The sequence below is a fragment of the Dermacentor andersoni genome, chromosome 2 (assembly GCF_023375885.2).
Source record: "Dermacentor andersoni chromosome 2, qqDerAnde1_hic_scaffold, whole genome shotgun sequence".
NCBI lineage: Eukaryota > Metazoa > Arthropoda > Arachnida > Ixodida > Ixodidae > Dermacentor > Dermacentor andersoni.
Window position 1 is genome coordinate 167769426 of NC_092815.1, and position 16106 is coordinate 167785531.

General features: G+C 47.5%; 1 long non-coding RNA gene across 1 annotated transcript in view; it reads right to left on the reverse strand.

Annotated features, from left to right (window-relative positions):
- Nucleotides 1-1596: 1596 nt before the first annotated feature.
- The window catches only part of LOC129387258 (uncharacterized), a 29784-nt gene continuing 15274 nt past the window's right edge, over nt 1597-16106 (reverse strand). Inside the window, exon 2 of the long non-coding RNA XR_008614515.2 lies at nt 1597-4684. This is a non-coding gene — a long non-coding RNA (uncharacterized lncRNA). The remainder of the gene's footprint in view (nt 4685-16106) is intronic.

Sequence of the window (16106 nt, forward strand, 5' to 3'; positions counted from 1 at the left end):
GGGATCACAAGTCAATGTTCGTGGTTGGTTTTAGTGTTTCCGCTCTGGAGGCAGAGCCACGACAAGGCAGCTGAACGAGCGCGCACCGAAAAGTTCCCATGTGCCTTTAGCTATTACCTAACAGACGCGAAGGAGAAAGCCTTGCATAGCCTACGGTTAATCACCTTAATCCGCCCTTATCCACCTTAATTCACCGCAATGCAGATTAGCTTAACCTAACCCGCCTTAGTCCTCTTTATTACGCTTTAATCAACCTTAATACCCCTTAATCCAACCTAACCCACTTCATTCATATTAATGCACCCTACTCCATGTAAATCTGTCTTAATCCACACTGATTCACGTAAATCCTCCTTAATCCACTATAATTATCTTTAATCCACCTTGATCCTCCTTAGACTACCTTAGTCATCCTTAATCAACCTTAATCTACCTCAATTCACCCTGATCCCCTTTAATCGGCTTTAGTCCACCCTAATACACCTTAATCCTATCACTGATCAATGATCAATTAACTTTGCTTATCACTATTCATCTCTTGCAGGTGGCTGAACATCCTTTGGTTCGCTTCTGGCCTTCCTTGGGTCACGTAATATTTCGTGTACCTCACAACGGGACCTCGAAACAGAGATTGAAGGCTTTCGCCTTAAGAAAAACTACTGGCATACCTACTGGCCACCGAACGCCTTAGCAAATCTCGATTCTTGCTTCGTGATCTCTACGTAAGAGATCACGTGTTGGGCCACCACTGAGCAACTGAATGGGCTTCACGGAGAATATGATTGCAGTGCTCGCTGCATGATGTACTGCTCTCCGAACTTTTACCAGGAAAGTGTTTTATGCAGAAGTCCATGCTTGACTTCCTGTAACGAATGTAATGGATGTGACGTCGGCTCCAAGAAGTTAAATAGCTGGCTGGTTGTAGCACTGTGGAAGCTACACGAATTCTTCGCCAACAGCAAGGCTGAATGCTCCTCGAGGCGTGGCCATCCGCGCCGCGTCGTCTGCTCAGCGCGTGCTTGCCATCCTCTTACCTGCTGCATGATTGGAGGATTGAGGCGAAAATGTTTTGACGCCGTAATGATACCCGTACAAAAAATTATTGTGAAAGCATTGAAACATCGTTGGTCAATGTTGAGTTTCTTTTGAAGAATTATTGAGCTTGTTGGAGAATTTTTGGGTTGAGTGTTGAGGGCTCTTGGATATTGGCCACTGAAATTTAATTGAAACGCCATTGGGTATCTCAACCTTGAATAATTGTTATGTTACCATTGAAAGTCCATTGTGCTTAGACGGCCCGTTCTGTTCGTTTTGTAATATGGTTGTTGGGTTACCATTGATTCTGCGTTGAACTGATGTTGTGGTTGTTCTGTTGACCTGTTGTTGAGTTATTATTGCCACAGCACTGGAAAGTACATTCTGGCCCAGTTGATATGGCATTGAGATTTCAGAAGTCACCATTGAAATATGATTGACGTTTCGTTGGGCTAGTGGATTTTTATTCATATATTGAAATTGCTTTGCTGTTCACACTTGCATGCCCCGGTACCTGCTCAGAATTTTCCCAAATACAAACAAAAGCAAAGGAGAGACTGATCAATTTGAAGTACGTTTATTCACACGAAAGATGCGTGCACATGAAACATTATTACAGTACATAAGGCACCACTACATAGAACCTGCAGACATAGGCTAGTACCTACAGCACTCTAGCATTGTAAATATATCTGAAAAAACCTATACATATGAATTCAATTAAAACGATCATCGTGGTCGTCACTTCCGGCTTAAGTTTATGACTAGAAGGCAAAGCGACTCAAAAGGCAGGGCTTAAGTATATCCTTGTAACAACCAACATTGAACACATGAACACTTGAAGCTGCTTGCATGTGAACACACAAAAGACATCTGAATATGTTACGTTAAAATGTTTCGCACACTAACACATCACAGGAAGAGCTACGGCTGACTGTGAGAAGGCAAAATAACAGACTTGAAACAAGAGAGAAAGAGAGACAAAAGGGAAGGAAAGACAGGGAGGTTAGCCAGTGTAAATACCGGCTGGCTACCCTGTGCTGAGGAAAGGGGTAAAGGGAATAAAAGGAGAAGGAGAGAGAAGAAAAAAAAAACGAGAAAAATGCACACAGTAACGCGATGTTACGCGCAACAATAGTCAAAGGCGTTTGCACAATTCACATGTCCTTAAGAACTTGAGCAAAGCCCTTAAGGCCTTGAGAGCCGAAACCCGTCTGGACCAGTGTCCTAGAACAAATGACCTCACGTAAATATATACAAGCTTTAGCACACGTCTTTCACCGCGATTAAAATTTAATGGAGTACCAAAGTAGACTTGCGTGAGCTTCTTGTCTTCGAGATGTATATATTTTCATGTTGCCCATTTATTTTATAAAATAACATCATTCAACTTAGCCATTAATTGACGATACATCATCTAGAAAGTTGTCGGGCATGGTGAACACCTGAATTATATGTTTCTGACGAGCCAGGTTTGCTTTCTTCACAAATAAACTTGTAAAAGTTTTGTGTAATTAATGCAGCCTATCTCCCTGGCACAAGTCAAGAACAAACAGTACACCATTTGATTATGTTAATTTGGGGTACAGAAGAGTTTGTTGGTGGCATTTCCTCAATTTTGTGAGCTCAATTTCAGGTAATTTTTCTGGACTTGCACAAAGCTAATTAGAGCACTTTTTAGGGCCTTTTTCCCTATACCCTGCAACTAAGTGGTACCTCAGTCAATAAAGACATAAGGCAAGGCTAATACCTTGAACGATAAGAGAAAAAATAATTATTTAGCATCGAAAATTGGTAGTAACACACGGCTAACAATTCCAAACTGCCAAATAAATGGTCACCTGCACTTGCAGTATCAAGAACTCCAGAAACAGTCACAAAGGATGAGAAAAGGTTCCAATGACTGGACAGCCTGGTGAGACAGTGAAAAACGCAAATAAATGCGTATACGAAATACCAGTGACTCAATTGCGCAGGTAAAATGTTATTAAAATGCTACCAGAATTTTATTGCATAAAATACGAAAAAGTTGCATAAAAATTGGGACAAAGCAGTCACAAAGACGGAGGAAGACACAGCACCTGTGTTGAAAAAAAAATTACAATGATATATATGCATATTTAAGCTCACGACAATTTTTTCTCCAATATATACAAAACGAACACATGTACCTACCGCATAAAAAAGGTTCCTGCGTCTGGAGAATGCAGCACAGTACAAAGCAGCGGCATGAGAACCGAAAAGTAGAGCTTAGTATTTTTAAAAACTACGAATGCTTGCATACCTACAAACAGGCATGTGGCATGTCATGCCTTGAATGGATGAAATTCATGTCTTACACACAAAGGAAGATATCACTCTTATTGGCTTCCTCAGGGGACTCCTTGAAGTTGAACTAGAAAAATGTATATCAATGTTATAAACAAAGAAGACCGTATAGCGTTCTTCCTGAAATAAACAGCGCAAATAACTTCATGTATCGATTCTATGGACACTTCGCCAATTTGGTGAACATTTATATTCGACAACCACCCGAACAGAGGCGAGAAGGATGAATTAAAGTAGGAACACACATGAACGCTCACTCGACTAGAAGTTTATTCGTGATGACGAAGATTTTAAACACACTGGCCAACTTCACAAAGAAAAAGCCATGGATGCGCAGCAGAAACAGCCCGGCACAACAAAAAAGGACCGAAAGACGTCCTGTAGAATAAACATGGGCGTCAAAACTAACAAAAACTTGAAAACTGAGAAATTTGTCCTGTAAGTGATACTAACGAGAAGTAACGCAGCAACTCTTTCCCACTAAGGGTCACAGAAATCTTGCTTATAAATTTTTATTTGTGATCAATAAATACAGCTTCCATAACTCCTCTTGTGTTCTGGTCTTTGTGATGAAACAATCGTTGTTTCAGCTCTATACCGCCACACCAGAGGAGTTCCAGAAGTAATACTTATTGATCACAAACGAAACAAATGCATAACCAAGTTATCTGTTTCCCTTAGTGGTAAAAAGTTGCAGTTCTCAAAAGAGTATTTTTCGTTGGGTAGTATCACTTATCAGACAAATATTTCGCTTTTTCGAAAGATTTGTCCGATAGTTCTCGTTTTTCATGCACGTTTATTCTACATGACATGGCTTTTTCATATTTTTTTCTTGTCGCACGTGGCTGTTTCTGCTACGCATGCACGGCTTTATACCTTTGTCAAGTTGACCAGTGTCTTTAAAAACTCTGTCATCAAAAGTGTACTTTTAGTTGAGCTTGCGCTCGTGTGTGCTCCTACTTATTTCGTCGTCCGTCGTCCACCTCTGTTCGTGCTGCTGTTTACAGTACGCACGTATCACTTGGTTAGGCTGGTAAACATTCTCACAAACAAAAGTAAATGCGTCCCCTAAAATGGTAGCGCATCCTTTACTACTAAACGCCAGAGCAAATCGAAAGTGAGCCTTCACAGCGTCCATGCGGCAGCTAGTACACCACAGAGCAGCACAAAAATAGTTTAAAATCCCACTTGATGGAGAGTGGCAATAGAGATGCGAGCTTGCTAGTAAATCAGCCGCATATCAACGGGTGTCTCTTGCACGACGCCGTGGTGCTCTTGACGTAGAACACTTTAGCACCTGGGAATTTGCTGCATGCGTAACCTGTGAGAAGGGAATGCGGAGAGAAAATGACATTACGCGGATTAAGAATCTGGCACACACTGCACATAACTACACACGAAATAGAAGTACACACTATGGTGGCAAGAAAAAATTTGCGACTCTTTACGAGTGCCGTCGAGAAAAGGAAGAAATGGGTTGCTACGGTAAATGTTAGCTAAAACACGCACAGCGATGTTTCACAGCAGGCAAAAATATTCCTGGCTCTCTCGCAGAACCAAAGACGACGCGACAGTGCGTAGCCGATACCAAGCAGATATCGAATCTTTGGGTAGAAGTCCAGCAGCACGAATGACCTAAAGATACGCCGACAGCGATGCGAGCGTGAGCGTGCCTGTACGAGTGAGAACACGTACCGCTCCTTTGAAGCTAGCCGCTCCGGCGTGGCTCCGATTATCCCACGCGATTTGTTTGCAGAACGTCGCGTACAGGCCCTTGCGCGTTTCGCGCGGTAGCGTCTGCGCAGTGAGCTAGCTTCACGCACGCGTCATTCTTCGCCGCGCAAACGGGGCTCGAGTGCTACGCTTAGCTCGAGGCGACAACGCGCCGATTGGCGCTCCTTTCGCTTGTGCAAGCAACGCACATTCGGATCGCTCCAACTCAGAGGCCGCAGAGAACGGTGGCATGTTTCGGTTATCGCCTATTAAAATTGTACAGTACGCCTTCAAAGGCAACCCGCCGCGCTAGATAAAGATGCTTACTGCGGTAGTTTTGGCGGTGATAGGCGATAATGCGAGCCCGTCGGCGGCTGTCTTCTTTGCCGACGTCGTCACCACACCTCTGTTCATATGCGCTGTGTACCCGTTTACAGTCACCGCGCGGAAGCTGACTAAGCGGTTGGCCGTTCTCCGCAAATCTATATCTAAATATATTTTGCGGTGCGCCGCATCATTAGCCGCAACCTAAATCGAGGTGCGCTTAACCGCTACGGCACAAAAGGTGATCACACTAACCGTATGGTATACGATGAGCCACTACGGATTAAAATAAAATAATTATGTCCTACGTGCGAAACCAACGATCGGATTAAGAGGCAGGACGTAGTTGGGAACTCCGTATTAATTTTGATTTCCTGGAAATTTTTACGTGCGTACAATGCACAAAGCACGAGCGCTTTTGCATTCCGCTCCTTTGGAATGCGGTCGCTGCAGGAATCGTATCCACGACCTCGAGCCCCAAATTGCCACGGCGGCCGCCATAGTTACGAAATGCGTAAACGTGAAGTGCAACACTGCCTTCCGGTACGAGTGTCGTACAAGCGTAGCACAGCTGCACACCTGCTGCACAATTATTTGTCACGGTTCTTCTAAGTTCGCAGTGCCTGCCTAAATATTTTGAAAGGCAGCGCGCCTCTCACGTATCGGAACGCGATAACAAGCGCGTAGACGGCCCACGTGAGCCCCTATGAAAGATGACGTGGCCACTGTACAAAATTGTCACTGCGCAGAGAAGCCGATCCTTATGTTCGAATTGTGTTCTCTCATACAAATTAAGGAACCGTTGTTAGACAGGAACAAATGAAGCAATGCAATTTTACGCACGTGGGGCGCCGCTGCCTCTTCGCCTACCATTGTTTCAAATGAAGTGACGGCGGCAGCGATAGTTAGTATCGCGCGCTTTTGCTCCGGGGCATGCGGTTTACTTGAAGAAAGTGAACGGTGTGCTTAACATCTCACGCTTGTCAATGTCAAAATAGAAAAAAAGGCTACGTGCTCAAGGAAACGAGATTACTTATCTATCTGAAGAAGTTCGGCTGCGACTGTTTCGGGGTGCCTTCTCTCCAACAGGCATCATGACCTCTGCCACGCAACTCATCAAAACAACCAGGCTCGCACATCAGTCGAAGACTAGTAGCTGGTTGAGCCAACGACTTCAGCGGATAAACGTCCCACTTATCGTCGTTAAAGCATTTCACTAAAATGTGCGTCATGATGTCGGAAAAGAAAAAAATACTTTCATCAAAAAGCACGAGGCGTGAACCACCGCACAACTGCAATCAAGTAACTGAGTCCGAAAGCCGTTCACAGCTTCACTATCGTATTGAGTTATAAAAACCTTTCAAACACAAAATAATGGCACTGAAAAACCGCTAATTAATGAGCAGTAATTTTTCGTCCACTAACCTAAGCAGCGTGTGTGTGCGCGCGTGTGTGCGCGCGCGCGCACACGCACGCGCACACACACACACACACACGAACATTACCTTGACGTTTGTAGCGCCACCTAGAAATAAGAATTACTACTAATTTTGCTATTTTTAGAAAAGTAACGGTTTTAAAATAGTTCGTAGTGCCTTTGCCAATGACAAGGTGACATGTAAGGTATGATACGAGTCCGTTACCTGTATTTCTTTCATTTCCCTTTAGTGTTCTTCTATTTAACTGAACATACGAAACCTGCAGGTTGGGAGATGAGAGGACGACAGTTCGGCGAGGCTCAAATAAATCGCGGGCTTCTTGCAAGGTGAGAGTCGGGAGCAGCCGCAGATACAGTGATTAGCTGTGATACTGTTGCGGCTGTTGCTGAAACCGAAGCTCTTTGAAGTAAATGGTCATAGCGGCTGCGCAATGCGATCTCAAAGCGCGTTCGTTCTTTGATCTCTAGTACCACGGACATTGGATAAAAAAACTATTTGCTTTACGGACAGAGGGTACATCGCAGGAAATTCGAAGACCTCACACGTGTATGTTTGTAGCGTGTGCGCGCTTGCATCCTACGGTTCCCACAGCGCGTCCGATGCTCGAAGGTAGCGTCGTCACGTATCGGCGCCTGTCTTATCGCCGGCCGCACTGCCGCCGTGTCTACTTTTGGGGAACTCCACATGCGCTTAGTCACCGTGTTTGCAAGTGAATTTCGCGTTCTTCTGCTCCCCGAAACGTGCTCATTTTGGATCGTACCAATGACTATGTCATCTAGTGTATGTTAAAACGACGATGGCATTTGTACACCGGTGAAGAAATAAATCGTTATGATCCTGGGCGGTAATGAATCTAGTCTAACGTTGCAGTTTTTACGCAGCGAAAACGGCTACGAAAGTGGGGTGGTCCCGGATATAGGCGCTTCAAAGCGCCAGCTGTAGCGACAGCACGAGGAAGTGGCACGCGGCGCACGCGCCAAGCATTTGAGAGCTTACTGGCTTTCGAATGAGCGGAGTATGCGCGCGCTCGTGGCCTATTGTTAGAGTACCGGGCTCGACGACCGACGTTCGATTCCAGCCCATCGGTCACACATTATTTTCTTTTAATGAAAGCGAGGCGAAAAAAGAACCTACCTGCCGCAACGTGACAGGAATGAGGTTGGTACACTTCGCAATAAATTTTTGGAATGTCTTCATGTGCGAGTCCTAATTATTGTATATTGGAGTCAACTGCTACACAACAAAAAAAAAAAAAACAACTAGAAAAATCAACACGAATTACCCAATAAGTTGTTTATGGAGAACACTCAACGGTAATATCGTTGTGCAAAGATTGAGTGAACTCAATTGCTCTTGAAAATTTGTTGAAGTCCGTTGTTTCAACAATTGCCCAACAATATATCAATGGTTAATCAACAGTCATTTTTGTACGCGTAAGCTGCGTTTACATGCATGTGACGACAGCGCATTGCTTTACCTGTACGATTTTCCTGCACTTACCCGTAGCCTCCTAAGCGAGTACTACGGGCGAATGCCCTCACAAATGTTTACCTGCACCACAGCGTCTGTTCAGGGTCTACTTGGTGTTTCTCGCTACCATCATCACGCACAATGCAAGAGTGCGGTAGTAAATTAATGATGCAGGGAGCAATTAGGCACTTATAGAGTTCCGCATCGTCAAAGCACCACCAGTGCGAATACTGTGGCACCATCTCATAACCAGAAATCAAACCATTTTTCCGGCTCGGTGCCGTGTCTGTAGTGCCAGCAGTGTGAAGATAACCGATCTCAATAGTTACGACAAAACATACCTAATGATTTGACCTCAGCTAGAGATGAGACTTAGCGATGACGGATATGGCCGCTTGTTTGTTGCTGACAAGGCGGAGAGCGAGTAACAAGCGCGAATTCGGATAGAAGCGGGTGGCACTGTATGGGTGCTGCCATGTTGCCACGTTGCCACGTTGGCTATTACGGTTACCAGCGGTAACTACCACAGTAATCGTCGGTATACGGTCGTGCATGCGCAAAGATCCCAACATGTCACGTATCGCTATACCGTATTATGTAGCGATCAAAAATAAAATCTCCCTAGTGTATACCCAATAATCAGCCAGTTACGTCCGGAACCATATACTTTAGCGCAAGCATATTACCTAGGCAAGCTTTGAACCTTCGGCAGTGCTGCAAGTGAGATGGAGATAGGAGCTGTGAAGCGAAGTACTGCATCGTGAGACGAAGGCGCGCCGACAGGGAGCGCTACTGTAGCCACAGCACTGCATTACACAGCGCAGCGGAGGCTCCAAAGCGGTATAGCCTGGTGTTGGCACTTTGCCCACATGGTTTGTCTTTCCCGTCGGATTAGCCTGTGGCGCCTCGTCGCCTGCGGAGTGCAGCTTCAACATGCTTCAGCAGTGCTTCAGCAGTGCAAACGAAGCTGCAGCGCGCGGTGTCGATAACGTCGACATACCTAAACAGTCGCGGACTGCAGCTCTCACCGGAAAAAAGTGTGTCCATGGCATTTACACGGAAGTCAATGGCCTGCTACCCCGTTATGATTGATGGGAAGATTATACCTTCAGTAACCCACTACAAGTTTCTCGGAGTCATCATCGACCGTGACTTATCTTGGTCGAAGCACCTCTCTGAATTAAGAAAAAAGCTAGACAGCTTTACTCAGATCATTCGACATATGTCTGGAAAATTATGGGGCCCATCCAAGTCATCTCTTCTGCAGCTCTACCAGGCACTTTTTATTGGCTACTTCCGCTACAGTGCGCCTGTACTTTCTCGGATTTGTACAACTGCTGTACGCACACTTGAAAGTGCTCAGGCTGGTGCACTGAGAATTTGCCCTGGACTACCACGATGTGCGTCTACTTGGGGCACGATTGCAGAGGCACGTGCGTGCCCAGCTCGAGTTTATCTGCAACATGAGCCATTGCGAGAGCATCTAAGGCTACTGACCAGACACCGGAATCATCCACTCAGGAGCGTCACAAGCGTACGGTCTGTGTCTGCCTACTCAGAAGCCGTGTTGTCGCAGCAAGACTTATTGCCGTCGGACTTCCAACCGTATGACATACCCCAAGTTCCACTCTGGACGATGGCAAAGCCAACGGTGAGACTCTCAATCCCTGGAATAACGAAGGTCGAAGATGCCGCTTGCTGGGCTCAAGCATTTCGCACTATCATACATTGCTTACATGTATGGATATTACGAACATGTTTCTGCAGATGGTTCTGTGACACAGACCTCTTCCGCGGCGGCCTACACGGTGCCAGGAATGGGGATCGCACAACGATTGAAGATAGGACACAGGACGTCGTCTACAGCAGCTGAGTTGACCGGAGTTCGAGAAGCAGTTCGCTGCATACTGCAACAGAGTCTCGAGAAGTGGACAGTGTTCTGTGACTGAAAACCAGCACTGCAACTCATCAGCAATTATATGAGTGACAGAACCGCATATAGTCCTCTGGTTCATGACATCATATCTCTACTTGCTGAGGCGTCTCACTCCGGGCATACCATCGTGCTGCAGTGGATTCCCGGTCATTATGGAATAGCTGGAAACGAACAGGCTGACGCGGAAGCAAGAAAGGCGCACACTGGCGGAACTATTATAAAAATTCATTTTTCCCGGTATGACATTAACGCCTTGCTCCATACCTCCCTTAAAACTTCTACGGCACGACATTGGGACAACCCCAACATCGACAAGAGCGCCTTCATAGACTTGACGCTGGATCACAATTCCGGCTTCCACTTCGGTTGCGGAGAAGCCAGGAAACACTCATTCATCGATTACGGCTGGGTGTGGCATACACCCACCGATACCTTCACAAGATTGGACAAGCACGGGATCGCCTGAGCACCACAGCGGCAGGTAAACACATCCTTGAAGAGCTGGGTTACCAACCGGCGGGATTCCCGATGGTCACTACCCCGATCCCTAGATGCATTCGAGACAAGTTCGAAGTGGCCCCTGTGCCCCGAAATGTCCATCCCGTCGATAACGAGGGCAGGCGCAAGGCCAGAGCAGCAGCCATCCTGAAACATATCAAGCAACGAGACATAGCAAGCTTCGTCGACGCCACGGAGTACAGCGATGGGAAGACCTTTGCCATCGTTGTGGTCGACTCTAGCGGCAAGATTTCCAATTGCGCCTCCATTCGCACTTCAGACCCCGGAGTCGCCGAGCAAGCCGCCGTCGCCCTGCTAGACGGTCGTGGGTCCGAGATATATAGCGATTCCAAAACGGCAGTTAGGGCTTTTCAGAAGGGTTGCATCGCCAAGCAAGCTGCTCGTCTTCTTAGCAGCTCGAGTCGATATGCTCTCACGCATCATTCAATCCACTGGTTTCCAGCTCACGTAGGGTAGGTCGAGGGTGCTCCCCCGAACCTCAATGAGTCTGCTCACGAGGCTGCGCGTGAACTCACCGACCGCGCTTCCTCTGCAAGAAGCACCGACTCCCCTCCTCCCTACGGCCACAGGGACGCTCCCGCTACTCACAACGAGATTATTAAATTCTTCTACATGTCTAGAAGGGTCTTTCCACCCCCTCACCCCAAGCTGAATAGGGCGCAAGCCGTTTCGCTTAGGCTTCTGCAGACCAGTACGTATCCGTGTCTGTCCGTTCTCCACGAGGCTTACCCGGACGTGTATCGCGACGACGCCTGCCCCTCCTGCGGGCAGACTTCCACTCTAGAGCACATGCTGTGGGAGTGCGGGTCGACATACCCCAAGTTCATCAAGGAGGAGTGGGACTCGCTTCTGCGTAGCCCCGCTCTAGAAAAGCAAATCCTGGCTGTCCGGCGTGCCCGCGACCGGGCCGGTGGGCTAGACCTGCCGGTCCCGACGTGGGACTAGCCAGGTACGCGACGAGTTCGCGTCCTCGCCGGACCTGCAATAAAAGTTTCTTCACTCACTCACAAGCACGGGACCCTGAATGTAGCGTCTGTCACACTCTCGAGACAATAGCTCACGTACTTTGCGTGTGCCCTCAATATGCGGCCGAACGAAGAACACTCAAATCTACAGTTGACAGCTTGGACTCCCGCCCCTTTTCAGAAGGAAAGCTTTTGGGCGCGTGGAGGAGTGTTCACTGTGCCCAACGTGCCATAAGATCACTTTTGAACTTTCTAAGTGAGACTGATCTAGACGATCGCCTCTAGAAGCTGCGAGACGTGCAGTCAGTACGAAATGTGTTTGCGCAAGAACTTTTTGGGAATATTACTTTTTGTATGGACAAGATTATTCTTACGTGTATTGCGTCTACAGTGCGCATCCGCATATAGGACAACGTTCATATAGTATCTCATTGTACCATAACATAATCACCCGCCATCTACCTTTCACTGGGTATGGACAAGATTAGTCTTACGTGCATTACGTCTACAATGCGCATCCGCATATTGGACAACGTGTACATAGTATCTCATTGTACCATAACATACTCACCCGCCACCTACCTTTCCCTGTATTTCCCACTTCCCCTTTCCCCAGTGAGGAGTAGCAGGCTAGAGACACGCTCTCCAGGCCGACCTCTCCTTCTTTCTGTTCATTAAAATCTACTCCTCCTCCTACACGCCGCCTACTGCTTCGGTTACTATGACAACAACGAAAAAACTGCTACGGGCGAGTCTCGCTTTCGTCCGGCGAGACACACCAGCGTGAAGCAGAATACCTTCGCGCGCTCGCGGCGCACTCTACGAACTCTGCCACTCGCACTCCTGAAGCTGAGCGCGTCTTAACTCAACTGGCTGCCGAAGACACTACGGAGTCGGATCAAATTGATCGTACTGTCGCCAAAGCGACTCGGCCGCCGGACGCCACTCGCCAACAGGACGCCGTGCGCCAAGCAAAGCTCAAACGCTGTCGGCGGCCTGCAAATCGTGCACTTTTCGCTGCAGCGAACCGTGAGTTCACGAAGCAAAGATGCAACAGCTTCTGTGAAGACACGTCTCAGTTTCGTGTTGTACGGATTTCTATGAAAGAGGAAGGAACCCTAATTTTTACATCGAAGCTGTTAAGTGCTAATTCCCCAGGATAGTGTCCGCGTGTAGACGCAAAGCTACCCATACGTGGGCCAATCACGAAGATAGTGCAATACCGGGACGATCCGAGGCGGAGGTGAAGCCGGCGTTAAGCACTCTCCATACGTGGGCCGATCCCTAAGCTAATGCAATGCCCGGCCGACCCGCGGCGGAGGTGCAGTTCGCCATTAAGGGGCCCACATACACAGCTTCGCTGGTCATCCTTGTACACAGAGTGGAAGGGCACTGAGGTTATTCCTTCCTCCATGGATATAAGAGTGTATATCTTACACTGTGGTTGCAAGACACCTTCAGCGCAATGATTTCGCAATGTTCAGGCCGTGTTCTAATGCAGAAGCACAGAGCAATGACCGCGTCCCCGAGCCCCTGGATTCCGCCACCTGACTCCTGCCGCTGCCGCTTGTGGAGCGCGGACCCTACTTCAGTACATTGAACTAGCGTTACTCAATGATATTACCAATACGCAATGAACACATGCATCGACAAGCGGCATAGAACAACTTTATTAATTTCTTGCGGGCAAGCCAGCGTCTTCGACAGGATGAGCCGCTGTTAGTAGCAATTGAGCGTGTTCGCAGAGTATGCTACACGCGCTCAGGAAATTTTGCAGCGAAGCTGTATATGGCTAGGTTTCCGTTTTGCCTTCATGCGTAGAAGAGGTTCGCGTAGACCAAGAAATCAATATAGCTAAGTCAAGCACTCCGACGCGCCCGGTGCCCAGCGACGCTCGCCCGCGCCACAATAACTCTGAGCTACAAACGCTAGAGGCGCGATTATAGTCCAACATAATATGTGCGCCTCTTTACTGTGACGTCAACATCGCCTGGCGACGCTATAAGCTGTTGTGTAGTGATTATTAGGTGAAAGGAAGAGAGAAGTGCAGTGCCGTAACTGTCTCTCAAAGGAGGACACCTCAACAGCACTGCACAGGGTAGGGGAAGTGGGGAGAAAAAGATTAGAGAGAATGAAAGAGGGCGGAAAAAAAAAGACAAGAGGGTTGAAAAAGAAGAAGAAGCAATGCGGGGCTTATAGCCGCGCTCTCAGTTGTGTGTCGACAAAAAAGTCGAGAAGGGCAGCAAACGCTCTCTTGGCGATGGAGGCGTGGGCTGCGGGAAATAGGAGTTCTGTCTCCGTGTTACAGGGTAGACCCACTCGACGATAGGAATAAGCTGTTGCGTTCCGGCTGCGCTATGGGTAGGACATGTATTGTGCGCACCGAGGAAGATCAGCGTGCTTTGCAAGAGCGACGGTGTGAGCAGACGCGGCAATTGGCGGCGGGAAGCGGCTGACGGCGAGCGCGCGTCCGCCGACGGGCCTGGACCGTCGCGTAGCCGCATTCCTTCCGACGAAGGACAGCTGCGTGAAGATCGCCTTCCCGAACAGCAACGGGAATGGGCGCCGCGGCGGTGGACGAAGACCACGGATGACGAGTGTGCTGCCAACGCCAAGTGTATGCGCGATGCTCGACGGCACCCCGAATAGAGCGAGGAGGATAGGTTGGGCATTGAACGCTATACACATGCCAGTGTACCAACAACGCGTCATCTGCCATGTACAGACTTGGCGTTTCCTAGAAATCTTTCCAGCATTGTGGTTGAGCCTACGGCCGTCGACCATGGTGACCACAAAGCGATGATCACTATGATAACAAAATAAAATAAAAGATGGCAGAACCCCTGATTCACGTGTATGTGTCTTTATTCAATCAATATAGTAATCACCACGTATTATTAAATCAATGAAGTCGTCACTATACCCAGCTTCGCAAGTCATCTGCTCTAACAAAGTTGGATGGCACTGAATCTTTCAGAGACTTAACAGAAGGTATCAAATTAACAGCGATCAGTAAGGACGTCTTTTTGGGACAAAGCGCAGCGCTGTGGATCCAGCCGAATTATTGCGAATCCCAATGTAGAACCCTTTCGCTTAAGCCACAATAATGGCACAAGCTTCCTCTTTGACATTTTAAAACAATTTGTTTGAGCTACATTGATAGCTCTGTTCTCAAGAGCAATATGACTTCGTTCAATGAGGAGCACATAGCCTTATAATAAAATTTTAAAAGCAGATTAGCAAAGTCACGTTGAAACCTAATCACTATGTTGCATTAGTAAGCAAAGCACACCTTAAATAGACGCCTTCTCTGCCGCTTTCCTCCACATCGCGAATTCTGGCTGCTGACTTGTGCGGTCATGCTGATTAGACAACTTGGACAACCGGTTAGTTGCAAGAAGACATGTGCAACTGGGGGCCGTATAACGTAAAACTATTCCAATACGTTTTTATTCCAATCTCCTGAGGTCAAATTTGCGTAACCGCAGACGCAAGCATCGGGCGGTCCCCCGCAGCGTTGTCTGAACGAACCAATCAAATGCTCCCCTCGTGCATAGGAGGTCACTTTTGTTTGCTTGAAAAAGGAGTAACAGTGCCTGCACTGACCGGCTTGTCATATCTAATTAACTTAAAAGAGGCGAGGCGCACGCTCAAGTGGAGAGGGTTTCGATGCGGCCGAGCCACTGCACTGAATATCGATAACCGGATGAAGAGGGTGGTGCCGGCGTCTGGGATCGGTCTGCTTTTTCTTAGCTTGTGGTGGCTCGTTGACAATCGCGGCGGTATTCAACGAAAGCTAAAGAATGACGCTAAAACAGATCCTCAACAAAGAAGAGTTGGCAGAATGAGGCTGTAAACGTGTCAAAAGTTCTCGGAAACGTTACACGGCCATGCAAAAAGTTTTATTAGACGCAAATAAACCCATGCTCTCCGGCAGGGGCGAGTAGCCAGTACCGGAGCGATCGGTGGCAGCCATATTTAATTCCTTTCAGAATGGGGCAGCCTGCGGCTATTCAGGAGAAAATTCCGCTTTCTTCGGAATAATAATGCATCTTTAACGCGTACGCGTCACTTTGACGCGGTAAGTTCTTGCGGTTTTCTGACATCGCGTGAGAGGCAGGTGAAGTGGGTGCTGCCCGAAAACTTTTGACCAATAGCCGAAGGCTAATGGCAAAAAGGCGTCAAATCAGAAATAACTATTTTTGTTTTGTTCGGTCAAATTATGCATCATCAGTGTGTGCACGTAATATCAAATGGAGAGCTATTGCGGTTTTCGTGACGTCGCGTGACAGACAGGTGAAATGGGGGGGGGGGTCCAAGAAAGTATAGTTTTTTTACCAATCGCGGTGGGCTGATTGCAGAATTGGAATAGAAAAG